The sequence below is a fragment of the Peromyscus eremicus genome, chromosome 15 (assembly GCF_949786415.1).
Source record: "Peromyscus eremicus chromosome 15, PerEre_H2_v1, whole genome shotgun sequence".
NCBI lineage: Eukaryota > Metazoa > Chordata > Mammalia > Rodentia > Cricetidae > Peromyscus > Peromyscus eremicus.
Window position 1 is genome coordinate 11,879,206 of NC_081431.1, and position 26,781 is coordinate 11,905,986.

At 42.0% G+C, this 26,781-nt stretch overlaps 1 long non-coding RNA gene across 1 annotated transcript in view; it reads left to right on the forward strand.

The window, feature by feature from the left end:
• Positions 1-7,476: 7,476 nt before the first annotated feature.
• LOC131925609 (uncharacterized) overlaps positions 7,477-26,781 on the forward strand; it is a 47,769-nt gene continuing 28,464 nt past the window's right edge. The window contains exon 1 of the long non-coding RNA XR_009383305.1: positions 7,477-7,743. This is a non-coding gene — a long non-coding RNA (uncharacterized LOC131925609). The remainder of the gene's footprint in view (positions 7,744-26,781) is intronic.

Here is a 26,781-nt window from a genome sequence, read left to right on the forward strand (position 1 = left end):
ACAGAGAGACAGACAGAGAGACAGAGACAGAGAGACAGAGACAGAGACAGAGAGGAGATATTACTAGAGTTTCTCACATTGGTACTTGACCTTGCTGCCAGCTCCAAGGGGAATTAAGGGAATACCACTATTTGATAACTGTCTTAGCATGCACTGACTCTTGCACCAGGGCCATAACATCAGCATGCCATCCCCTTAGCAAAGAACCTACTCTGCATTTCTGCTGATGTACAATTGCTGGGACAATCCAACCCCATGAAGTCAAGCCCAGAGTTTTAAGCAATGTTGTGCTGCTCAGCTTTTTCCCTTAGCTTTCTTTCATTGGAGTGAATCTTAACGGATCCTAGCTGTTCAAAAAGAAAAAGAAAGAAAAGAAACGAAAGCCAGCTGTGATTGCATGGAGCTCTTATCATCATCCGACACTCCTCAAATCAAATCCCCCATCAAGCAGTGAAATTGACTTAATGTCTTGGAGAATACTCAAAAGATCATGTTTACTATATGCCCAGTAAAGAGGTTCCAAATGTATTCATCAAGGATAGCATTAGTGAAGTAAGCAGCTTTCCCCTAACCCAAGTGGTTGATTTCAATGGAGAAAGCACATTTTGATGGCTGCGTAGAACTGAGCCCTATTGCCTGCACTAGAGACTTGCATTGTTCAATGCAAGGCACGTTGTCTCAAGGTCATGGACCATGTTAAATTAATCACAACATCAAATCACAGTCATTCTGTGTTAAGGAACCAGTGGGTAGTTGGATTTTGGCTTTTAACCTTATATTCTTAGCACCCAGAATTACTTGAGCCCCTGGTTTCTGTGTGGTGACATGGCCGCAAATACATCCTGAGATCATGAGCTAAGAAGGATGTTTTTAGATTTGCACAGGTTGAGCTCAACTTCTCTGGGAGCTAGAAAGTGTCAAACTTCAGTTTTGTTAAGTTGAATTGGGATGATAAGAATTGAGGACCCAGCGTGGTCCTCAATTAAGTTTCCCCTTAGGAAATAGTACCGTTTTGTAGGTTTCTTAAGGGTTTTAATGGTTTCCTGTCCCTTCAACTCTACCATGTGTGAAAAGGGAGAAAAGTAATATGCCTATCTAAACTATACCTGAAATGTCTAGTTAAGAAACGCAAGATTCTTTTCGTATATAGAACCAATGTCTCAGAAAAAAAGAAACAGGATTCTGACTAGGAATGTGAGGAGAGTTGAGGATGCAAAGGAAGACCTTCAGATCCCTGAGGCTATGAGATCTACTCAGGACCTTTCTGCTCACTGTGGTACACTGTTTCAAGAGCCCAGTTAATTTTAGGGGTTCAAGGAACTCTACATGAACTGCATGAAATCACCTCATGAAAATGATATTTGAAAAGCTGGGCTCTTTATTTCAGCTTTCATTTTAGTTATTTGCTTGTTTGTTTTGAGTTAGGGCCTCATGTACCCTCTAACTAGCCTCAGACATACTAAGAATGGCCTTGAGCTCCTGATCGCCTGTCTCTGCTTCCTATATAGTAGGAATCACGGGTCAGGCATGTACCACAGGACCTAGTAGATGCAGTACTGGGGGTTGACAATTAATAATAATAAACAACAATGGCTAGGCCAATTGCTTGTCACTGACACAGATTCCCAAAAGTCCTTTCTGTGTTACTTAGACTATTATGAGTCTATAATGGGTTCAAAAATGCCAACTAGAACTGCTTTATGTGTGCATGTGTGTATGTCTGTGCATGTGTGTGCAGCAAAATCCTGAGTCCCTCAAAAGTAGATGGGTATTTCCCAGCCCAAGACAGATTTTCAACAAATGCCCTTCTTCTTCAACAGAGTCCTGTCTAAACACAGGGGAGAGTCTCTCTTGCCTCCAAGGCATCCAGGACAAGCACACTTCCTTCTTCAGGGATTTTCTTCTTCCACTCCAACTCTAAGTGTCTGATGAACTCTGTGCCAGATACAGTCAGGAACTATGTCTATAGCTGTAGACTTTCATCCTGGGTGGTGGGGTTCAAGAGATGTGAGGTGACAGCACACTCATTCTCAGAGCAAGGGCTCAGGTTTACGTTGAGCCATGGTAGTCTTGAAACATGCACTAAAGGAGCTCAGCTCTCTGTCTTCCAGGTGTGTGGGTTTCACTTCCAACCTTAAGATTTGATGGAACAATGTAACCACTTCCTACCAATAGCATGTGTACAGAAGCATCATCCTGTGATCCTGCTAAGTCAGACCATTTCATTGATGGAATCAGACTCTTAGGAGAGCTTTTCTCTTGGCCACAAAGACTAGGAAGGCTTTAGATAGCGTCTCCTCTGTCAGCTATAGTCAGCAAGGAAAATAAAACAGAACAAAACCCAGAGTTCAATTGCATTAGGTTCCTAATGGGAGTTGGGAGCACATCTTAGCTTTTTAAAGACGTTGTAACTCTGAGTTGTTTCCTGACCTGACTGGTACATGAGACAAGTGATTGAGGGATGAGAGTGGAAAGGGGCAAAAGAAATTCATTTCTAAAGCAGAGATGTGATGCCTGGTGTCATCTTCACCCAGGAAGAGTCATGTGTCCTTTGCTGGGGAGGATGCTCGGAAGGAGGATGCCTTCTTGGAGCTGATGTTAAGACAATTAAATGGCATGCATCCTATTCTATCATATAAACAAAATGCTATAGCAGTTTAGAAAATACTCCAGTGGTTTATAGAAAAATTCAAGAATGGCTATTGTTAGAAACTTTATTTGAGTAGACCACCACTGAAATGTAGGAACTTTTCCTCAGAGTGCTCCTAAGATCAGTGCCTAGCAGGAGGAGGAAGACCAGCTTTCACCAAAGGGAAAGTTGGGTTATGATGCACCCATGATGAAGGTCTCAACTCTGGTGATTGATGGAACTGAAATGGCCTAGTGAAACTTAACTGGGTGAGGGAGAATCAGACATGAGATGTGGGTGACCCTAGGAAGAAGAAACAGCCTTAAGCGCAGAGCTCTCTTTAACCTCTAGAAATAACTGAAAGTGAGGCATGTCTGCTATCTTCCAATGATCAGCACCTCCCCTAAACTAGGGGGATACACATACCTCAGCCACAAAAGATGAATGAAAGCACTCAGCATCCACTGTGCCCAGAAAAGCAAGAAGGTGGCACTTTACAAACAGATGGGGTGGGTGAATCTCAGACGCACAGAGCCATCTGTCTACACAGCACCTTGCATGAAGAGCAGAGACAAAGGGTTCCTATGAGCAGGAAAGGGGAAACCCAGAGTTTCAAGAGGTATTTATGGCTTAGGTAACTGGTTAGATGAGCATGGTGTTATTTAAGGCAAAGCAAGATGAAATAATCATGAAGTCATGGCTCCACTTCAAATGAGAAATGAGAACCCGAGTCGTCTGTCCATCATGGATGGACAAGAATGGACTCAGGTGATTTTAAACAGAAAGGACAGTGGACAAGGAAAACCAAACTGGACCACAAATACCACCAAGTTAGCATAAAGACTTAATGAATTCACACACTGTATCAGCCTGATGATGGTTCAGATCAAAGACATGAAAGAGTCTGTGGATTTGACTACCAATAGCTGTGAAAAACTTGGGGAGATTGTAAGACCCAGGGCAGGACCTATAGCTCATTAGACAGTCATCAACTCTTACACATCCATGGTTCCTCAATTGTGTATCCTCACAGAGCTCCAAGCTCTTCAAAACTGCCCACTATTTTGGTGTGCTCCCTAAACATTTGCACGTTTTGAAGAAAGGATGCAAACTTTTCCATATTAAGGGGTGATTTTCAAGTGGCAGTTATTTTATTAAAAGGAAAGAAACGTGAAGAGATTAAATTGCACTGGTGTTTTTGAAAGCAACTGGAAGTAATCAGTGTGCATTTGCGACCTGTGTGTAAATGTTCTTGGAGAACGAAGGAACACTGCTTTGCCGTGTCCTGCTGTGACCCTGGCAATCTTGATAGAAGTGGTTTGGAGAGATGCCTTGTAGGAACTGATCACAAGCTGAAGGAGCAAAAGAATAGACTGTTGTTTTCGGTTCCTTTGAAATAGTCAGCTGTGGTCCCTAAGGAATACGTGAGCAGAAATACAGACCAAAAATTTCTTAGCGGCTCTGATCTTTGGATGTAAATGGAAGGCGATTTGCAAGCACAGCCCTGCATGCTGCTGTGGTGTTCTTGGCAAGGCTGTTCACATTAATTCTGCATTGATCTTTAGACTAAAGCCGAGGCCACACATTTCTGTTTCTTTCTCTCTTCCGGATTGCAGAAACTTCAATCACAATACTTTGCCTCCTCGTCCAAGTTTTTAACAGCATTAGTTGATTAAACTCTGTATTATCTCTTTGGAGGAAGGGTACTGGGACACCCTTACAAGAAGGCAGACATGCCTACTCAACAGAGAAGCATAAGGATACAGCCTATCAAAAGCTACCAGTGCTCAACAGACCTTCGAATAAGCTCTGCTTGGAAAGACAGGGCCCTTGCTCCTGTCTGGGACTGGAGTGCAGCTCATCCCCAGTTTGAAGTGGAATGATTGCAATGACCTTCACAAAATCTTCATGTGAGCCCTTTGTGGAGGGAGGAAAGGTCTCATGAGACTCAAGAAGCTTTTAGGAAATTCTCACAAGGCCCTCTCTCCCAAAGACTCCAGTCACCATTGTATAAGCTTTAAGTGGGGGCTGGGGGTGTGGCTAGAGTGCTTGCCTAGTGTGTATAAAGCCCTGAGTTTGATCTGCAGCAATGCATAAACCAGCTATGGTGCTGTATGCCTGGAGTCCTAGCACTTGGGAGGTAGAGACAGGGACCAGGATCTCAAGGTCATCCTTGACTTTACAGCAGAGTCAATTAAATTGACTAGAGTTGGATTTCTTGGTCATCTCCTAGTGATGTAGCTACCTTTGAATCACCCTTACTTTTGAAAGTTACCCGTGCCCCCCCCCAAAAAAGTCAATAGTGCACCAAGTAGAAGGTGTATAGTTCTGTATCTGGAGTGAACAGACATGTCTTCATGTCTGCCCTTGGAAAAGTCAAACAACTCAGACCAATAAAGAATGTATTTGTCCAGTGACCCAGAAGTTCATGGAGACCACTTGGATGCTGAAAAATATAACACCCTATACCTGTTCCTGTCCCAAAGAAGACCCTTAAAATGTTTAGTTTCTTTATTTTCCTTTTCGTGAAAGAACTGCTATTAATAGTCACAATCTGTTCATCAAAAAGAAAGGAAGGAAGGAAGGAAGGAAGGAAGGAAGGAAGGAAGGAAGGAAGGAAGGAAGGAAGGAAGGAAAGAGGGAGGGAGGGAGGGAGGGAGGGAGGAGATAAGTCCATCACTGAAGGCTTTTATCAGCCACAGCTCACAGGATACAAAGCTCCAAACATACTCACTGCATCAGCAAAGATAACCTTGCTTTCTACTCAGAGTCTATTTTAGTGGCTGTACTCATCACCATTATCATCCGATCGATTTTTCTTTATATTTTTACTCCTGCATTTCTACAACTCTGGTTTTGAAAAACATTTTTAAGCCCCACCCCTCACAATTTGGGGACTGAACCTGAAGAGGTGGGTTGTATGTTTTTCCTTTTAAGTTCCCACTGAGTGAGCCTGGCAAAAATCCCAATTCAGAAACTCCATTCTCATGAAATGCCATTCAAATTCTCCCCTTTGCAAACATCTCATGTTTCTCAAAGCATTTTCTACATGGTATCTTAACTGATCCTCATCTAAATGCTTTGAGACAAGCAAGGCACAGAAAACCAATCCTAACCTGCAGGCAAGGGGATGAGGACAAGAGTCTTTAGCTTTGCTGAGATGCACAGACCCACACTAGGCTCACTCTTCTCAGGGCACGGCCAGTTTCTGTCCGAATATCTGGAAGACACAGTGCACTCCTATTGGTGAACGTGCATCTGAGCTCCACTTCCACACAAGTGTAAGTGTTTGCATGTGCCCTCCTCTTCACCTTCCCATTCTTCTCAGAGCCAAAGAGCACACAAAAAAAGACCCCAGAAGAAATAGCCCAATCATTTTGTTTGTTTGTTTTACGAGACGTGGTCTAACAGCTGATGATGACCTTAATCTTCTGATTCTCTCAAACTCTACCTCCAGAGTGATGCTCTTCCAGGTGTGCATCACCACACTTGGTTTATAGGGTGCTGAGGATGGAACCATGGATGCTAAGCAAGCACCCTACCAACTGAGCCCAGGCTCTGGTTACTTCTTTCCTGAGTCCCAGGATAATCTCAGCCTCTAGTTCCCTCTTCTCCATGACAATAAGGCCTTTGGAGGGCTGTGTTGCTGTTCGCCTTTTTAAAGCTCCTCTTTATGTCTCTTTTCTTAAGTGAGAAATTTACTAAGGGATGAGTTTGGGGTCACTCTGAGGCACAAGAGACTGAGACAGGCTGTGGTCCTCCCCAGCCCATCACAGAGGGGTCAGCTATGTTTAATTAAGGATTGGCTCTGGAGAACCCAAAGGCTCTGAGCGGCTTTAGTGTAGAAAGCGTTATTGTTGAAAACCAAGAATAATTATTTGGAGCAAAAACAAATTCCTTGCATCTGTCTGAACCCCTGTTGATTTACAAACATAAGGTAATTCGCCTCAACTGACTTAATTCCTGATCCCATTCAGTTCCCTCATGCTTTTCGACTAATGTCTTAATTCCCCTGTGCTCTCTGCACCACCGAATCAAAGTAAAATTTATCTTTCTCTCATTTGCCAAAGCCAAGCAAATTTGGAAGGGGAAAATTACTAATAAAGGACAAAGGATTTTAAAGAAAACGTATTGTTTCATTTCAGTGACTTGGAACAGACTACAAAGACACTTAATCACTATATTAAATCAAAGGAATGTAAATCACATTATTCACATTCATAAATTGCTGACAACATGTGGCTTTTGAAAAGCTCAGGATGGGAAGGCAGAGGGAAGGACAGTCTGGAAATGAGTAATCCTTGGAGACAGGGTTAGAAGCTATTTTCCTAATTTCATTCCCTTTTCTCACAAGGCAGCCACTTTACTGCTGAGGCTCAGACCAGCTCCAACCTTTTATCATCAAGATCTAAGATGACTGGGTTCTTTGCAGGGGGCTGGCTTTGGTCACTCTAATTGTAGACTTGAAGTATTGTGTCATCCTGATGACAAAATCAGACAGACATGTTTGGCAATTATTCATTGTTCAAAAAGCTTAATGAATCTATTGTTTTGTCCTCATCATTATTTGCTCATTTTTAAGTTTTTGAGACAGACTCTCAGGTAGCCCATGCTGACCTTCAATTCACAGAGTATCAGAGGATGGTACCGAACTCTTAATCCTCCTGTCTTTTATGTGTTGGGACTACAGCATGTGCTGCTATGGCCAGAGATTTATTTTTGAAATACAAATTTACATACCATAAACCAAACATTCCTGAATCAGTAACAATGACGACAAATCGTATTTCATGAAGCAGGTTCCCATGGACATCGGAGAAGAGGGAAACTACTATGTGTCCCCACTGAATTACAAAGGTCACGAGGTGGGGTGAGGTAGAGGACAAGGGAAGTTAATTAGAAAGTAACAACTACAGGCAGCTTGGACTGTCCTAGAGGATAGCTTAGACCGAAACACTGGCCTTCATCCTATCACAGCGGACCACCTCACCCCGTTCCGGACACAACCTCCCTGAGCCCTTAACCCTGAGCAGTCCGGGAGGAGTGCATATCTCTCCCTCTAAGCTCCCTTCCTATCCCAAAGCTTGGCCTGCGTCTCCTGACGGGTGGATAAGGTAAGTTGCTTTCATCCCCCAGGGTTTATAAAATGAGCTCTTAGCTCTAGCCCAATGGTGCTTTCCAACTGCCACCCAGCCCTGCTGCCAGTTCCTCCTCCCAGGACCCAGTCCGCTCTTGTGCTGTCATCTGCAATGGCTCGATAAGCCTCACGTCACAGAGCTCCCTCTGTTCTCTAGGGTTTACACTGAACACACTCTCTTGCCACCCTGGACCGTGTGAAGTCATGGTACAGAGACTGCTTTCACAGGATCCTGAGCCCAACTGCCTGTGTTCCCGACATCCTTCTTCCTCCCTGCTAGGGACAGAAAGCAGATATATACTCTCCACTTCGGTTTTCTCATCTGTGAAATGGAAAAGATAATAATACCTTCCTCGCGGTGCAGTTTTTATGTAAGGTTAAAATGGAAACATGCATGTAAAGCCCTTAGCCACTTGTTAGTTAAAAATCACATTAGATAGCTGATTCCTGGTTCTCACAATGGTCGGGTTATATAAAATTACCAGGAAAACTGAATTAATAAGTTCTGAACCACTGCTGCAGGAGAAATACAGAGCAGCTTGCTATGGGTCTCTGGAAACAGTAATTTCACCAGCAGATCAATATATAACCTTTTATGTGTGTTTCTGCTTACAGGCATCTTGCTTAATGTATGTTGTTGATTCATAAACATTGAACTCATGGCCAAATGTGCAGTAATTCACACCTAGGCAGAACTTAACCCCGTTCATATTTTCTCCATAAGGCCTACACCGCCCATTTTCATTAGCACATCAGCACGACACCTGGGCCCTATTTTAACAAGAAACCCACCAACAGAAAACCCACAAATGCAAAAAAAAAAGAAAACAGAAAAGATCCTAAAAGATTCATGGTAAGTTGAAGTAAAAACAGAATGTCTCCATGTTAGATCCCTGGAAATTGGCCCATAAGTGGCTCAAATGTTGTTGACACTCTGCTCAAACCTATAAATGACCAAGAAAGCACAGTGAATGTTGATTCTCAAATCAACTCATACATTTAGCAAGTAGGTGAGTTTACAAATACTGAATCCGTGAACCATTCAGATCAGTTGCATTATAACTAATCACTCAAAGGCATAAACACAGTTTTCTGGCATTTCCTAGTTTACAGAAGATAAATAGCCCAGTGAGACACCAGGTTGTAGAATGAGGTGATATAGATGGACTCCTGGAATCCTACACCACACGGCAGGGACAGCAATGTCACCCTTACCCACATGAAGATGCCCTGCATCTAAAGACCACAAACCTATTTATTTCCCATTACTATTTCTGTGAACCTTAGGGCCACAGTGTATAGCAGCCATCACTGTGGGCTTCACCCTTGTCCTTCTCTCTACACAAGGCACTGAAAACTTGCTCATAAAATAGAAATGGCCTCTGCCCTTATAGAATAAGCAGAGTAGCTCTGGTGTAGAGTGCTTGGCTAGCACATGGAAGACCCCGTGTGTGATTCTCCAGCACAGCAAACAGACACAGAAAACAAGGTGTGGTTTCTCTCACAGTAGCTTCTCTCTCTCTCTCTCTCTCTCTCTCTCTCTCTCTCTCTCTCTCTCTCTCTCTCTAATTATCTGAAAAACCATGAAAAGCCCTGGGAAGGGCATGGTCATTACAACCACATAACAGTATAGTTTTCTTCCAATGAACCACTAGATTCTGGGTAGAAATGAAGCACCATTGAATTTCCTGCTGTAGAAATCTCTCTAGGGTGTGGAGAATGTTGGTCAAAGGACAAGAAACTGCAGTTACATAGAAGGTCTAAGTTCAAGAGACCAATTGCATGTCATGCCGAGAGAGTCAATTTTAATTGTTCTTACCATGCTTACCAAAAATAATAATAGGGTAAGGTAGAGCTTATACTAAGTAGTTTGATTTATCTGTTCTACTATCCATATGTACATATATATAAACATAAATTGACATATATTATGAATACATAAAAATTTTTATTTGCAAATTAAAAGGCAGAGGAAGAGAGAGAGAGAGAGAGAGAGAGAGAGAGAGAGAGAGAGAGAGAGAGAGAGAGATTATCCAGTAATTAAGTTATAATGAAATCTTGTCACAGGCATAGTGATCATTATAAATTCTACACATTCATGAGACTTTAGGGCAAGCTTAAACTTTTAAAACTGATACATAAAAATTAATATGCTGGGACTAGAGAAATGGTTCAGTCAATAAAGTGCTCGTAGCATAAGCAGGGGCACCTGAGTTTGAGCCTCTGGAATCTGTGTGTGTGTGTGTGTGTGTGTGTGTGTGTGCACACGCGCACGTGTGTGCACAGTTGTCTAGAAATGCATGGCCTCATGCATCTATAGCCCCAGTGCTGGAGAAGCGAAGACAGAGAGTGACTAGGGAAGACACCTCAGTGCTGACCCCAGGCCTCCATATCCACGTGTGCATACATGCACGCACAAGTGCACACACACATGAACACACACACACCCCGCAGAGAATCATACATGTCAAAAAGACACCATGCAGTATTTGAGTATATACATTGTGTGATGTTTAAATCTGTTAGCCATATTTATCTCCTCCAACATTTATAATTGACTTTCTATAACCAGCATACCTTCCTATAGTTTCTAATGCTGCTGAGACAAACAGCTCAAATATTAGTATTAGTAATTCCATCGAACATGTATAGTCTGAGCAATAGATTGCAGTCTCATATCAACTGAAAAGTTTTGATGCAGTTCTGCGAATCAGTTTTTGTCAGTTCTCAAAAGATCCTCCCAGGATGAGAAGATTCCAGAATGTTAGGGGAAAAGCCCAGGAGGTCTGATAGACAGAGTGATGGTATTAGAAGACTGGCAAATTGGTCCTGAGCTAGAGGCGCAGCTGTCAGAGTCGGACATGGTTCCAGGGAAACACTGTGTGGTTGTCACACATAGCACAGACAAGCAGCAACCTCCACAATGTGTCTAAGAGCCACAAAGAGATCTGGGCTTTCATCATCACCTGAGAGAAGATGGGGTGAGAGTTTCCACCTCAATAGCAGAGAAGTGAAAACACACGTAACAGGTCGTGTTAGAGAGGACAGATGATTACTGCTCCTTTCAGTCTCTACCCTGATACTACGTTTTTAAAGATCAACAATGATCTGGTCTGCATCATCTATGGCGGAAGGTAAAAAACTGGATTCCACTGGGGGAGGAAGTGACTTGAGTGTGTTTTTGAAAATGATGTGTCTACACAGCTCCAAGGAGATGACGCCATCAAACCCCTCTTCTTCAGAGCTCAAGGAACCCTGAGGGAAAGGAGGCAGAAAGAATGTAAAAGCCAGGAGGGGTGGAGGACACTAGGAGAACAAGGCCCTCTCAATTAGCTGAGCAAGGCTCGTATGAACTCACAGAGACTGAAGCAGCATGCACAGGGCCTGCATGGGTCTGCACCAGGTCCTCTGTGTGTGTTACAGCTTTCAGCTTAGTATTTTTATAGTCGTCCTGAGTGAGTAAGTGGGTTTCTGATTCTTGTGTCTTTTCTTGGGCTCTTTTCCTTCGGATGGTTTGCCTTGTCCAACTACGATGTGATGGTTTTTGTTTCATTATATTTTATTTTATGTTTTGTTGTTATCTCTTAGAAGCCTGTTCTTTCTAATGAGACAGAAAGGGAATGGATCCTGATGGGAGGAGAAGTGAGGAGGAACAGGGAGGAGCGGAGGGAGGGAGAATGTAATCAGGAGATATTGTATGAGAAAAGAGTCTATTTTCAATAAAAGGTGGTGGGGAGAGAGAGAGACAGAAAATGATATGTTCAAATTAGCAAAGGACGGGGGTGTACACTTCAGGGTGGGTTGATAGCTTCCAAACTGGCACATCTATAAAATATGAAGAAGATGATTCTATGAAACAGAATCAATTAATGATAGATTTGATATGTGGTATGAAGGTTTGGATCTTAAATGTCTCCTAAAGGTCACATACTAAAGGCTTGGTGGCCAACCTGTGCTACATTAGGTGATGGAGTCATTTAGTAAAAGGAAGTTAGGGTATTTAAAAGGGAGAATGGAGCCTCTTTCCCATGCCGTCTCCTTCCCAGCACCAAGAAGCAAGCAGCCTGTCCCCACCATAACGCACTGTGCCAACGCAGGTCCAAGACAACAGGACCAAGTGGCCACACCCAAAACTCTTTCTGTCCTTCAAAATATTTCCCCCGCTACTCTGTTATTTCAGGCATTTGTGACAGCAGATGAAAAGATGACCAATACATTAGGGAAAAATAAAAACAGCAAAATATTCATTGACAAAAAATGAAAGAAAAATAGAAGATACCTTTAACATGACTCCATCAAGAATAAATTATCAGATGTGTGATTTCTACATAAAAGATGGGGGGAATCATATGATATGTGAAGCCACAGATAGACTATTAATGAACTTTAAATCCTTTTTCATTGAAAGTGGAACTCAGAAAATGTAAACCACACAGCAGAACGGAGGGGTATTACAATATGGACATTATAATCTCCACTGTCTGGGTCAAAAGCACTCGGACTCAGCCTCCCCCAGGAACAAGGAAGTCATTTGGGTCACTTTGTCACATGTCTCCTGGCCTCTGCAGGCTGCTGACAATCATAGGCCACCCTTGGCTGGTGGTAGTCCTTCAGTCTGTGTCTTTGTCTCTGCATGGTCTTATCCTCTGTGCCTGTATCTAACTCTCACTCTCTTTTCTCTTATCAGAACACCAGTGTCTTAGACAGAGTTTCTATTGCTGTGAAGAGACACCATGACCATGGCAACTCTTATAAGGAAAACATTTAATTGGGGCTGGCTTACAGTTTCAGAGATTTAGCCCACTATTATGGTGGGACACAGTGGCATATGGGCAGACATGGTGCTGGAGCTGAGAGTTCTACATCTTGATAGGCAGGCAACAAGAAGTAGTCTGTCTCACTGGGTGTTATCGAGCATATATGAGACCCCAAAACCTACCTCCAGTGATATACTTCCTCCAACAAGATCACACCTACTCCAACAAGGCCATACCTCCTAAGAATGCCACTCCCTTTGGAGGCCATTTTCTTTCAAACCACCACATTCCACTCCCTGGGCCCCAAAGGTTTGTAGCCATATCATAATGTAAAAATACATTTAGCCCAACTTCAAAAGTCCCCACAGTTTATAACAGTCTCAAACTTACTTGAACGTCCAAAGTTGAAAGTCTTTTCTAAGATTCATGCAATCTCTTGACTGTAATCCCCTGTAAAATCAAAATCAAAAAGCAGATGATATACTTCCAACATATAATGGCACAGGACATACACTATCATTCCAAAACATAGGGAAGGGAACATAGTAAGGAAATACTGGACCAAAGCAAGACTGAAAACCAGCTGGGCAAACTCCAAACTCTGCATCTCCCTGTCTGATATCAAATGCTCTTCAGATCTCCAACTCCTTTCAACTTTGTTGACTACAACACATTTCTCACTCTTGGGCTAGTTTCACTCCCTATTAGAAGCTTTCCTCGGCAGGTATCCAAAGACTCTGGCATCTTGGGGTCTCCAAGGCAATCCAGGATTCAACTTCACAGCTTCATATGATGCCTCTCTAGGCCTCCATTCAGGGAAGCCCCTGACACATGCCTAGTTTCAGTTGTTTTTATTAGTCTTGGAAGCAAATTCCATAACCCTTTTCTTCTATCCTTAACCTAAAGCTAGAACTGGGTGGTCAAAGCTGCCAAGTTCTGCTACTTCCTGGGGCTAGAACATAGCCACCTTGTTCAATTACGTCTTCACCAACTTTCTGGTTTTGTTGGTTTCCTTCACTGCCTAAGCTTGATTGTCCTGGAACTTGCTCTGTAAATCAAGCTGGCTTTGAACTCAGAGATCTTTCAATTACACCTCTACCAACTTTCTGGTTTTGATGATTTCCTTTACTGCCTAAGCTTGGATATTCTGGAACTTGCTCTTAGATCAGGCTGGCCTCAAACTCAGAGATCCACCAGCCTCTGCCTTCTGAGTGCTGGGATTAAAGTCATGCACTATCACACCCAGCTCTAAGCTTTTCTTTAATTCCTTTTCACAAGTTGGAAACTTAGCTGGGTAGGATCTTGCCCTGAGATCACCACTCCCTTTATTCCATTTCTTAATCTGTTTATCTCCTTGAACACAGGATTTAACTCCATTTTACACCCTAGTGATCCTTTTCTCCTCAAATATTTTTTCTTTCTCAGCTTGCTCCTTTTCATTATATAACTTCACTAGAGTTAACACTAGTAGCCACACCATAGAGTCTATACTAAATCTAAAACACAGAGGCTGTTTTAAGATTTCCTCTACCAGTGAAATTAATCCAAATCTCTTCACTTTAGCCTCAGGTAGACTCTTAAAACAAGGGCAAAGGGCAGCCACATTCTTCACCAAAATATCACAAGAATAATCTCTAGGCCACATATTAATATTATCCTCTGGAACCTCTTGATCCAGGCCCCCAACACTTCAAATCACACTCAGAACCACTGTCTTCCATGTTCCTACTAGGATGGCCCATTAAGAAGCACTTAAAGCATTCCACTGCTTTCTAATCCATAGTTCTAAAGTCTATATTCTTTAAGCAAAAGCGTGGTCACAACAATACCCCACTGGTACTAACTTTGGTCTTAATGTTTCTATTATTGTGAAGAGACACCATGTCCATGACATGTATAGTCCACAAGTTTTTGTTTTGTTTTGTTCTGTTGGTTTTGTTGGTTTTTTGAGGCAGGGTTTCTCTGTGTGGCTTTGTGCCTCTCCTGGAACTCAGTCTGTAGCCCAGCTGGCCTTGAACTCACAGAGATCCGCCTGCCTCTGCCTCCCGAGTGCTGGGACTAAAGGTGTGTGCCACCACCACCCAGCTAGCCCACAGTTTTTAAATCACCTAGGACCATTAAGCTGCAGTTCCCATAACCTAAGTGTAGCTCAGTCCATCTGACTCTTAGACATTGCCCCTGTATGGGTTTATACAGGCCACCAGCAGCTCTCCCCCCACTAGAACTCATACCAAAACCCTGAATGTCAGCTTTTGCAGTGAGTCCTGGCAATACCCCTCCCATCCCTGATCTCTGATCACCCTTTGCTTTAAATGTGGTCCTCAAATCTCCCTAGAATGGAAACTTAATCTCCAAACTCATGTGATTCTGTTACTTGGAGATCACAATTTAGAAGCACTTTGGATCAGATGAGGTTATCACATAACCTATGATGGGATCATTGGTTCTTTAGGAAGAATAGAAGACCAGAGCTGGCACACTCACTTACTTTGCCTCCCCATGTGATGATACTGTTTGTAAGACCCTCACCCGCAGGATCACGAGCCAAATAGACTTCAGTTCTTCATACATTATCTACTCTCTGGTCTTTTGTTACAGTGACAAAAATAGATACCTTGGATATTCTGATCAAAGTTCTTATGTTTCACCTTTGATGTGGCATCTAATCATTCTGGCCTCTCTTCAGCAAGAATTTAGTTCAACTGTTTTTAAAAGCAATAATCTCCTCATGCTTGAGTCTCAGGAACATTCCATCCACTACACTCCTCCTTCATCACTGTGCTCTTCAGGTATAAATCTGCTTGTTCTTGGGGGAAGAAGTGAGCTCATTGTTATCCCAGAGTCTCGCCCCCTTGTTATCAATTCTGCTTCCCAAATCAAAATCTTCTTACTTTTTTAAGCTTATATCAATGCTGGTTGTCTTGAACAACTCACAATGTGGTTTATTTGTCCTCTGTATGTTCTACAAAGTTAGGTCTAAGAAAATTCATCAGACTTGGGTTCAAGTCTTTGGGCCAAATAGAGGTGTAAGTGGTATGCATGGTTTTCATTAGGAGTCACAATCTTTGCCTCCATTTCCTGATGTTAGTAATCTTTTATGCTCAATGGCTGCATCTCTTAATGGTGACATTCCAGTCCTGTTGTTACTTTTTCCACTTGTTAATTAAGATGCCACCATAATGAAATCATAGCAAAACACTTCCCATCTACTATATATCCACACAATACTATATTTCATAATGGAAAATTATAAAAAGTGCTTGATGTTTTCCTTCCTCAGTTTTGAAAGCAATAAACTCATATTCTACCATCCTTCAAAAATGAGTTCTTATCCTTGTGAGTTCATGGACTTAAACACATCACTAAGTTTTATTTGAACAAAATCACTCTTCTCGTTGTGGTTCAAGTGTTGCCCTTATGTCTAGTGGAAGCTCCTGTTATCTTTTACCTTGGCTTTCCCAAGGCTGTAACAAAATACCTGAGGGGAGAGGGAGGGAAGCCTTACCTTGTGGTAAGCCTGCCTTGTGGTTCTAAAGGTCTTGGTTCATCATCGTCACTTTGCCCCATGCTTCTGGTTCTCAGCTGAAGCGCACTATCATGGCAGAGGGGTGTGGTAAAGGGAAGTGGTTCACCCTGTGGCAGCTAGGAAACACACATGGTGAGCAAGGATGTGTTCAGGGGCAGGTTGTCCCCTTGCAGGGCACACCCCCTGTCACCTCCTTCCTTCAGTTCCTGGTTCCTGAAGGTTCCACAACCTCCTGAAAGTACCCTGAGCTGGCAGTGGAGCCTTTAACACTTGGCCTTTGGGGAATCACAGCTCATCCTAAGTGCTTTTCACACATTTCACAGCCTTAACAACTTTCCTAGATCTGCTGCGGAAGGTGTTTGGGCTTCATCTTCTACACTTCTTGCCCAGAATAGGAGTCTTCAAGGATCTCTGGCTGCTATCCAGATTATCGCCATTCACTAAGGGAGTTGGTGGCATTGGGTGAGCCATCCTGCCCAAGCCTCTGCAGTAGAAAGAGCTAAAAGCAGATGTTTACACTTTTATTTTTAGGCATGAAGTGTTCCAGCAACCTGTACTCTTCTAGGTGGTATCTGTGACTTCTTTGTTCCAGGTCAAGACACCTGGTTTTTAAGGATGTATGGTTGACAGAATTAAATAGTCCATAATGACTCATGTGAACACCTCATATTAAATACTCAATAATATCAAGAAAGTTATTCTAGCCCAAAATAATTAAAATTCTGTACTTGCTTTCACCAATACGCCTCTGTTTATGATCTGCTATATTGTAAGTACTGCAAATTGTGCTGTCCCTCACTATAAATTCTAGAGTAAATATTCAATGGTCATCACCAGCCAATATGGTAATATCTTTCTAGACATTGTTTGTTCTAAGTTGTAAGGTAAGGATGACATGTAAGGGCTGGAGAAAGAGCTCAGTGGTCAAGAACACGAGCTCTCTTCCAGAGTTCAGTTCTCAGCACCCATATCAGGAGGCTCACAACCACCTTTAACTCCAGCTCCAAGGGATCTGACACCCTCTTCTGGCCTTCATAGGCACCTGTACACACATGGCATACACTTACATACATACACAAATTAAAAATAAATAAATAAATATTTTAAAAAGAACAATATACCAAGTCTTTGCACGGTGATAACATTTCTTCTATTTTGTTATTGAGAATGGGTTTTAAATATTACAGAATATTTGGTTCGTGTTTCTCTTCTTTGATTGTTTTAAATGTTATTTTATTTTGTGTCAAGGTGTGTGTCTGTCCAAGTTGATATTCTCCACTGTACAACATATTTTTCTGTAAGCTCTTTTTATAAAAATTATATTTGATATTATTGTATGTGTGTGATATGCATACAGATGCATGCAGAGGTCAGAGGCAAGTTTTGGGGGAGTTTGGAAAGTCAGAACATTTTTTCTCCATGGGTCCCAGGGCCTGAACTCTGGTCATCAGGCTGTCACGGCAAGCAGCTTTACCTGCTGAGCCATCGGGCCAGTTCAACGTGTTTCCAACGGATTTTAAAACACCTTTTCTAATCTCAGGGAAGTTTTTTTCACTCATGTCTTAACGTCCGCTCTATCTCTTGCTATGGTTTTCCTTTTCACAGCCTTAACCCGGACCTTCTTTCACACACTCCTCTTTCCGTCCATTGCTAGTTTGTTGTTGCTATTACTGATACGTTTTCATCACCCCAGGCTCCCTTTCTCCTCAGACATAATCCTTTCTTGTTGTGCTTCTTGGTATTCTCAGTGAATACTGAGGTACGCCAGAACCTGAGCTATGGCAACAAAGATCAGGGGGATGTGAGATACGGTCCCAGATGCTCACTGCTTTACTCTTTTTCTAACTAGTCAGCAATGGGTCCCCCAGATTTGAGGCCAAAAGTTAAGTCCCCTCAAAATCTAGAACATCTAGAGTCAATACTTAAGAAGTATTGGTGGTCTCCCTCCCTCCCTCCCTCCCTCCCTCCCTCCCTTTCTCCTTCCCTCCCCCTTCTCTGTGATACATTCACATGTGTATCTAAAACATGCCAGAGAACACTACCAAGTAGGTTCTGGTGAACGTCTCAAACATCTCAGACATCTTGACTGGTATCCAAGGATCCTTATGTTTCATCCTTTGGACCCTTGAAGGGTTTTTGTTTTTCCTTTCTTCTTTCCATCATGTGATCTGGAATACAAACAGATCAACAATAACAAGAGACTCATTAAAGACTGCTACAACAAATATGGGCAACATGTCTCCCTACAAACCCTTAAAGAAAGGTATTTCGGAAGCTACGTGGTGAGTCACAAATCCCTCCTGGAACCAGCGTTTATGCAAGAAGCAAGGAGGGAAGGTGAGTTGGCCTCAGACAGCCCTGGAAAGCAGAAGCCGTGGTGGGCATTTGTCAGTATATGGGATTCCTGCCAAGTCTAATCCATTATGGGAACTGCAGCAACAGCAGCCAGGCTCTTCAGTTATCAACCACAAGCAATAAATGAGATGGAAAGGAAATCTATAAAGTAAAAAGACATTTAAAGAGACATATCAGCCAGGGAGACAGATGGGGCCTTTTGGGAGAACCAATTTAAATAAACCAATTAAGACATATTTAAAAGATGGCTAGTGGAAGATGGACAACGAATGGATATTTAATTACTTGAAGGAATCATTTGTTTAGATATGCCGACAATATCACGCCCATGCTTCCTTTTAAATGTATGTATGTGGTGTGGTGAGTGTGAGTGCATGTGGTGTGTCTGTGTGTCTGTGTGTCTGTGTGTCCATGTGTGAATGTGGCAGCCAGAAGAGAACATTAGGTGTCCCCCTCTGTCGCATTCTACCTTAATTTTCTGAGACAGGGTCTCTCACTGAACCATTTCAGCTAAGCTGGCTGGCCAACAAACTCGTAGGATCTGTCTGTCCCCACCCTCCAGTGCTGGGGTTACAGGCACACCCAGGCATGCCTGGACATTCACATAGGTGCTAAGGACTTGAACTCAAGCTTTAATGCTTGTGGAGCAAATACTCTTACCCACAAAACCATCTCACTAGCCCCCAGACACACTTTTTGAAATAGTCTTCTCTTTCTAGAGCTACATCTTGAAAGAATTTCAGATGAAATAATGGGAAATTGGGATTTACTTTTAAATAAGCCAACTGGGAGAGAGTGATTGGGAACATGTCTGAAGCGCATTTGTCCGTAGCTGATAACCACCGAGGTGCATGACCACACTAGTTGCTGTTCTTCTAAATATTTCAATATTTCCCACGGTGAGAAATTAAAAAGGAAGTATATAATCAAACATCTATTTAAAGAAATTAGCTGGAAGAATGCTATGCCCGTTGAAGGTGACATGTGTATTCAATGAAGCTAGAAGATGAGTAGACACACACTGGGCATCAGCATCCAGTATAAGTTGTATGCTAAATAATTTACTGGTCTCTCAGAGACTAGTTCTAAAAGCAGTTAGTAGCAGTTTTAATCCCTTTTAGATGCTATAGAGATAATTTAAAAAGGAAAATAGGAAGGTACCTTCCAGTGATTTTAACTAGAATTTGATAAAAAGAAATTGGTATGCATTTATCAGCAACATGCAAAGTGAGGCAGTTCAAAGCAACACTGTCTGTGTTGGTGAAAAGAATTAAAACGATAGATCAGAAAGCCATAGAAATTGGGAAGCAGGGTGATTACAGATAAAAAGCGGAACATGGAATGGGGAAGCAGATGAAGATGAGCAGCTCCTGTGCACATCTGCTGTGGAGAAGCAACCATGAGCATAGCCAGCCCTCAGTAGGAAGGGACAGTCTCATCTGTGCGCCTTATTGTACACTTTCTATGCCTGGACCTTCGTTTTTCTGAACCTGGGTTTCTTACTCTGCTGCATACACCAAATTATCTCCAGGGTCAGGCATGGAGATTTATGTAAGCAAGCGTGATTTGTCAACTGTGAGGCCAACACTTTCCATCAACTAGAGGGACTGCAGTTCCTGGCACGCAACGGACGATGAATAAATCTGACTCTAGGGCTCTGGGCCCTTTTAGTTAAAGGCGAACACGACGCAACTCCTGGCACCAAGGTTTCTTTCCTGCATTCCTAAAGCGACTTCTAAACTGAGGTCTCAGCAGCTTTAGTCAGCATTATCTCAAGAAGAAATCAAGTGTGTGTTGGCCTCAGAGTTTTATTTTGACTTTTATTTGAAATACTCGTTTTTAAACAAACCTGTTCTTAGTAGCTTTCATTTAAAAATCAGGGGCCAGAGAGATGACTCAGCAGGTAAAGGTACCTGGCAACAAGCCTGATGACCCAAGTTCAATCCCCAGGATCCTCTCAAGTTGTCCTCTGACCTCCAAGTATGTGCCATGGCATGTAACATCCTCCAAAATAAATGGACATAATTTAAAATTTTTAATAAAATAAAACTCATGGAAACTATTAAGAACCCGAATTCTATCATTTCTAAGCTTGGTGGCATTTGGTAAATGACCTTGCCTGCACCCTCATCCCCTCCTGTGAACAGCAGAGGTGACAGTATTTTCTCTTTTGACTGTTGTAAAGACTAACTTTAGTCTCGGGTACTCATGAGGCTGAGGCAAGAGGATGGTTTGAGCCCAAAATTTTGTGAGCTTGTAGCCAGCCTAGGCAATGTAACCAGAACTTATCTCAAAACAAAAAATTAGACAGCTATATATTATAGCTATGTAGATACATGATAGGGTTTTGTATATACAGTCCTAGAAGATAATAAATGATACCAATAATAATAATAATAATAATAATAAATGTTACCACTATTATTATAAAAATCATACTGAATGGTTTCTTTGAGGTCAACTGTTCCCATGTTTATTATAGTAGTCAGGTTTGCTGGGTTATTTGTTTGCTTGTTTATTTGTTTGTTTTGAGTCAGCTTCTCACTCTAGAGCCCAGACCGATCTTGAACTCATGTACCTATCTCCTACCATGGCTTCCAAGTTCTGGGATTACAGGCGTGTGTTACCATGCCTGGTTCTAGGGCTCTGAGGTGACCGTGGTGGGGTCACACAAGGACAGTGGATGTTATCAGTGCTGCTATGGGCACAATCTTTTAGAAGGCTGTTCTCCATGCCCTTTCCCTGTCAAGTATGATGTTAGTCACTTTAAATAATCAAATGGCCTGGCATCTAAATCTGCGGGAGGGTAAAGGAATACACTTGAAATCATTGGCACAAAGAACTTTCTGAGTAAGACCCCAGTGTCATAAGGATGCCATTATTCAAGCGAGGAGGCAGCTTACAGAATGGGGGAAATACCTTTGCCAGCTATGGATCTGACAGAGGGTTAGTATGCAGAATATACAAAGAACTAAAAACAGACAAACAAAACCCTAACACTGAGGTAACAAAACAGCCCAATTTAAAAAGGGCCTACAGAACTAAACAGAGTTATCAAAGGATGAAATACAAATAACTGAGAAGCATCTTTTTTAAAAGTTCAACATCCTGAGCCAGGTGTGGTATTGCACACCTTTAATCCCAGCACTTCGGAGGCAGAGGCAGGCAGATCTCTATGAGTTTGAGGTCAGCCTCAAGTTCTAGGACGTCTTGGGCTGTTACACAGAGAAATCCTGCCTCAAAAAGAAAAAAAAAAAAAGTTCACTATCCTTAGCCATCAGGGAAATGCAAATGAAAATCGCTTTGAGATTTCATCTTACCCGAGTCAGAATTTTATCTTACCCCAGCTCAAATATCAAATGACAACAAATGCTGGAATGCATGTGAGGAAAGGGGATGCTTCTTCCTTGTTGATGGGAGTGCAGATAGGTGCAGCTGCTGTGGAGATCAGTGTGGAGGTTCCCCAGGAAGCTAAGAATAGATCTACTGCATCCATCTACATCACTCTTGGACATATACCCAAAGGACCCTACATCCTACTCTACAGACATTTGCTTATCCATGTTCATTGCTGTTCTAGTCACAACAGACAGGAAACAGCCTAGATGCCTACAGTTAATTCACGGAAAATGAAACTGTGGTACATACACACACAGGACTTTTATTCAGAATTTGTTAACAAAAATGAAATCATTAAATTCACAGGTCAATGATAGAGTTGGAAGCAACCATTCTGAGTCAGATAATCAAGATGCAGAAAAATACATGTCACCTATTTCCTCTCATTTGTGAATGCTAGCTTTGAGTCTTCAGATGTGTGCTTCATTTGAAATACCTATAGAGGTCAGGGAACTAGTAAGGGACTGGGGTGGGAGGGTGCATGGGATGGGTGATAGAATGCAGCAGTGTGAAGGTTTAAAGAAGAAGAATGGAATAGGGAGAGTTAAACTGGAGGGGAAGAGGAAAGAATGGGGGAGGACTAAACAGAACTAAAAGGTCTTTAGGAAAGTCATATTGAAACCCACTGCTATGGAAACTTCCTATATCACGTGTAAAACATAATAACGTCGTACTATAGTGGGCAATGTAACACTAAAGAATTGTAGTTTTAAGAATTATTTTCTCTTTATATGTGTATATAAGTCTCTATGTGTGCATGCAACGTGTCTATAGGTATCTGTGAAGGCCAGAACAGAGCATAATATCCCCTGGAGCTGGAGTGTGAGCCACCAAGACATGGGTGCTGGGCACCAAAGTCTGGCACTCCCTTGGCAAGAGCAGTAAACACTCTCGAACCTCTGTGCCATCTCTCCAGCCCCTTGAGACAATTCTGAAGCACCAGGGAAACTTTTTAATAGAAGCACTGTCCTCAAATTGAATCCCAGATGTTTTTAAGTTTCCTTCCACGTTGAAGAAACTCAAATTGTAAATATTAAATTATTCATTATGAGTATGATTAATGCAAAAAGGAAACCAGGAACCGAAATCAGTGAACCCAGCCTCAAAGAGCAGTCCCTGGCTCCACACTGAGGACGTTAGCGAATGAGTAGAGGTGTTAGCAAATGAATGCAGATGTTAAGTTAAATTGTTCACAGCACACAAAATAGCTTCTTTTTAAAAGAAAGGTTTCCTTAGTGCTTGTCTTTTTAATTAACAAAAAATAAACACTATAGTAATCACACTGCTTAAAGGCTTTCTGTTGCCCTGGAGTGCCTTCACACTAATTAATTTCAGTGAACTTCAACAGATACATTAGGAGTATGTCCTATTTGTAAAATTCTTTGTTGCCATTGACAAAGGATTAAAAGGTTTTAAGGAGCAAGATACAAAAAATAAAAAAATAAAAATAAAAATAATTGGAACAAGTGACCACAAAAAGAAAATCCACAAAATGGGTTATGTTTGACTGAAAAAAAAAGAAAAGAAAAAAGAAAACTGAGGCTGCAGAGATGGCTCAGCAGTGAAGAGCATCTGCTGCTCCTGCAAAGGATATGGGTTCAGTTTCCAACACCCACATGGTGGCTCGTAACAATCTGGCAATCCACGTTCAGGGGATTCAACAACCTCTTCAGGCCCCATAGACGCTGCACACATTTGGTGGACCTACACACATGCCAACAAAACACTCAGGGACATAAAATTTTAAAAAGAAAAATCAGAAAACTGTCCACATAGATGATAGATGATGATGATGATGATGATGATGATGATGATGATGATGAAGGATGGATGGATGGATGGATAGATGACAGACAACCATAGATAAATTATGGACTGATAAATGACATAACTAGCAATAGAGATAGATAGATAGATAGATAGGTAGATAGATAGATAGATAGATAGATAGATAGATAGATAGATAGATAGATAGATAGATAGATAGATAGATGATAGATACATACATAGATGATAGGTCACAGATCAGATAGATAATAGGTTATTAACTGATAGATGATAGAAAGATGTATAGATGATAGATAGATAGATGGATAGATAGATAGATAGATAGATAGATAGATAGATAGATGATAGAAAATTAGGTAAGTACATAGTTAAGTAGATAGATGATAGGTAGATAGATAGATGATAGATCATACATACATAGATACATGGATAGATGATAGAAAATAGCTAGATAGATGATATGAAGAGTTTTGTAATCTGAGATAAGTCTCAAAAGATGAGTCCGTTTGTTATCTCAAAGGCAGAAGAAGGAATAACATTTTCAGGCTTCACTGCTTGGTTGGTTGTTTCTGCCTGGCAGTTTTCTTCTTGATATTATTAAGACCTCTTGCTGCAGGAACAAAAGCCATGTTGAGATCCATGAAAGCACACAGGGTGTAACTGATCACCTACTTGACATGTACTAAAGAAGAAGGAACAAATACAGGAAGAAACCAGTGGCCAAGGGTCATTTGGCATGTAGCTGAGTACTTGGGGTTTTCAGAAGAAAAAGGCCGAAGTGTTTAGGGTAGGTGCGTCAGAAGATCTTCCAGGAACGTGAAAATGCACAGGCTGATCATTCTGGCTCTTATGCATGTATTATATCAGAACAAGGAGAAACAGAAAGCACAAAGACATACTGGGCATGTCTGTGTGGCATCAGTGTGCTCATCTGCAGTCAGAGTAAAGGTCCACCCTCCCTTAATCTGGGAAAGTCCAGGCCCATGCTCAGGCACTCCAAGCCTCGGTTTCTGATATCACAGGGATGCTCTGGTGACGAAATAGAATAAGGTAGGAGCAACCTTCAGCCAAGTGTGAACAGAACTCAGCTTTGAGGTATTAGATATAAAGATTATTCTCATTGCCAAGAAAGAAAGTGGTGTCTTTATCTCTTAGTGAGGTAATACAGCCCAGAAATGGTGAGGAAGGCAGACATGAACCAGAGAAGTAGATGCAACACACAAAGGAAAAGCCTGTCACTGTAGGCTTTTGGGAGCTCAGGCCACAGAACTAAAGGATTTTCCCCCTTGGGAAATAGTCTCCTGTATCTCAAACTGGGTTACGTGTCTCTCAAACTCACTGTGTAGCTGAAGAATGACCCTGAACTTCTGATCTTTCTGCTTCTATCCTCCAAGTGCTAGGATTACAAGTGGGTCCCAGCCAGGGACTGAAGCTGTCTGTGGCTTTGTGTACACTGGGCACGTCATCTACCACCTGAAATGCATGACAAGTGTGCCCCATACCCCCAGCCTCCATGAGAACTTTCTCTTTCTCTTTTTCTGTCCCACAATGGGCACGCAGAAAAGTACATGAATTATGTAGGCTAAAAGTTATTGTTCTTTATCAACTGTTTCTTCCATGGGCAAGAATGATAAATGGAAGGTTGGGTCACAGGTATTGCTATAGATAAAATATGCTCTAAAAATTGATAGGATGTATACCAGTCTTTCTCCTCATTGCCAACTACCAATATATCAGCTGTCAGCAAGCAATAACAGTCCACAACTGCCAGTGGCCAGATATTGATTTCTTTTATAGTCAGCAGCAACAGAAGTTGTACACCTTCAGAGAGAGAGAGAGAGACAGAGAGAGAGAGAGGAGAGACAGACAGACAGACAGACAGACAGAGATGTAGTTGGGTTTTTTGTTTGTTTTTAAACTCTTTGGGGGCCTGCCACCCAGAGGCTTATTCTTACTTATGAATGTCTGGCCTTAGCTTGGCTTATTTCTAGCCAGCATTTCTTAAATTATCTCATCTAGCTTTTGCCTCTGGGCTTTTACCTTTCTCTATTCTATATACCTTTCTTTACTTTTTACTCCATAGCTGTCTGTGTGGCTGGGTGGCTGGCCCCTGGCATCCTCTTCTCCTTCTCCTTTTCTCACCTCTTCTCTCTTTTTCTCCTCCTATTTATTCTCTCTGCCTGGCAACCCTGACTGTCCCTCTCCTGCCTCGCTATTGCCCATCCAGCTCTTTATTAGACCAATCAAGTATTTTAAGCAAGCAAAGTAACACAGCTATACAGAGTTAAACAAATACAACATAAAAGAATGCAACACATCTTTGCATCATTAAACAAATATTCCAAGGCATAAAGAAATGTAATAATACATCTTCAACTAATATTCCACAACACAGTAAAAGCCTCTAAACCCTACAAAAGAATTAAATGTTTCTCTTAGAAAGAGTATTTTATTTCTAAGATGAAATTTGTTTCAAACCTTTAATTAGAACTTGTGTGTGTGTGTGTGTATGTGTGTGTGTGTGTGTGTGTGTGTTCATGATTTCACTTGTGGAGGACAGAAGTCAACTTTGAGTCTTTTCCTCTAACTCTCTCCACCTTATTTTTTTGAGATAAGGTCTCTCACTGAACATGAGCTCCCCCCCCCCATGGCACTGGGGTTACAGATACATACCACACTGAACTTCAGCTTTTACATGGGTATAGCGAGAAATCCAAGGGAGTCTGCTTAAGGGGTATAGGGAGTTTGTTAGGACGTAAATTGGAGTAAACAACTCCCTACACAAAATAGGCAAAATTGTTGCAGGGTCCTGGAAGGCTGATGTCCTATCCCATGCTGATCCTGCTGCCTGAGTCAGTCCACACCATCCAAGCCCACAAGGAGAAAAGGAACCAAGTGTACATGCTCCTCAGCTTATGCTAGCCCCAAGGCCATGCCCTAGGGGCTGGTACTTCAAGGTCATAGGTAGAACAGGTACCCACTACACATGGGTGCTAGGAATATAGACTCACATCCTCACATTTGCTCAGTAAATACACATTCTTAAGTGAGACTGCCAATGTTTTCATGGGAAGCTCTGATTACCTCACCATAACTCCATACTCAAGTACACAGAAGCGACGAGATGGTACAGGCCACACAGTTTCTCTTGATTTCTTACAATATGCTTTGTCATGAGTCTGTTCTCCAA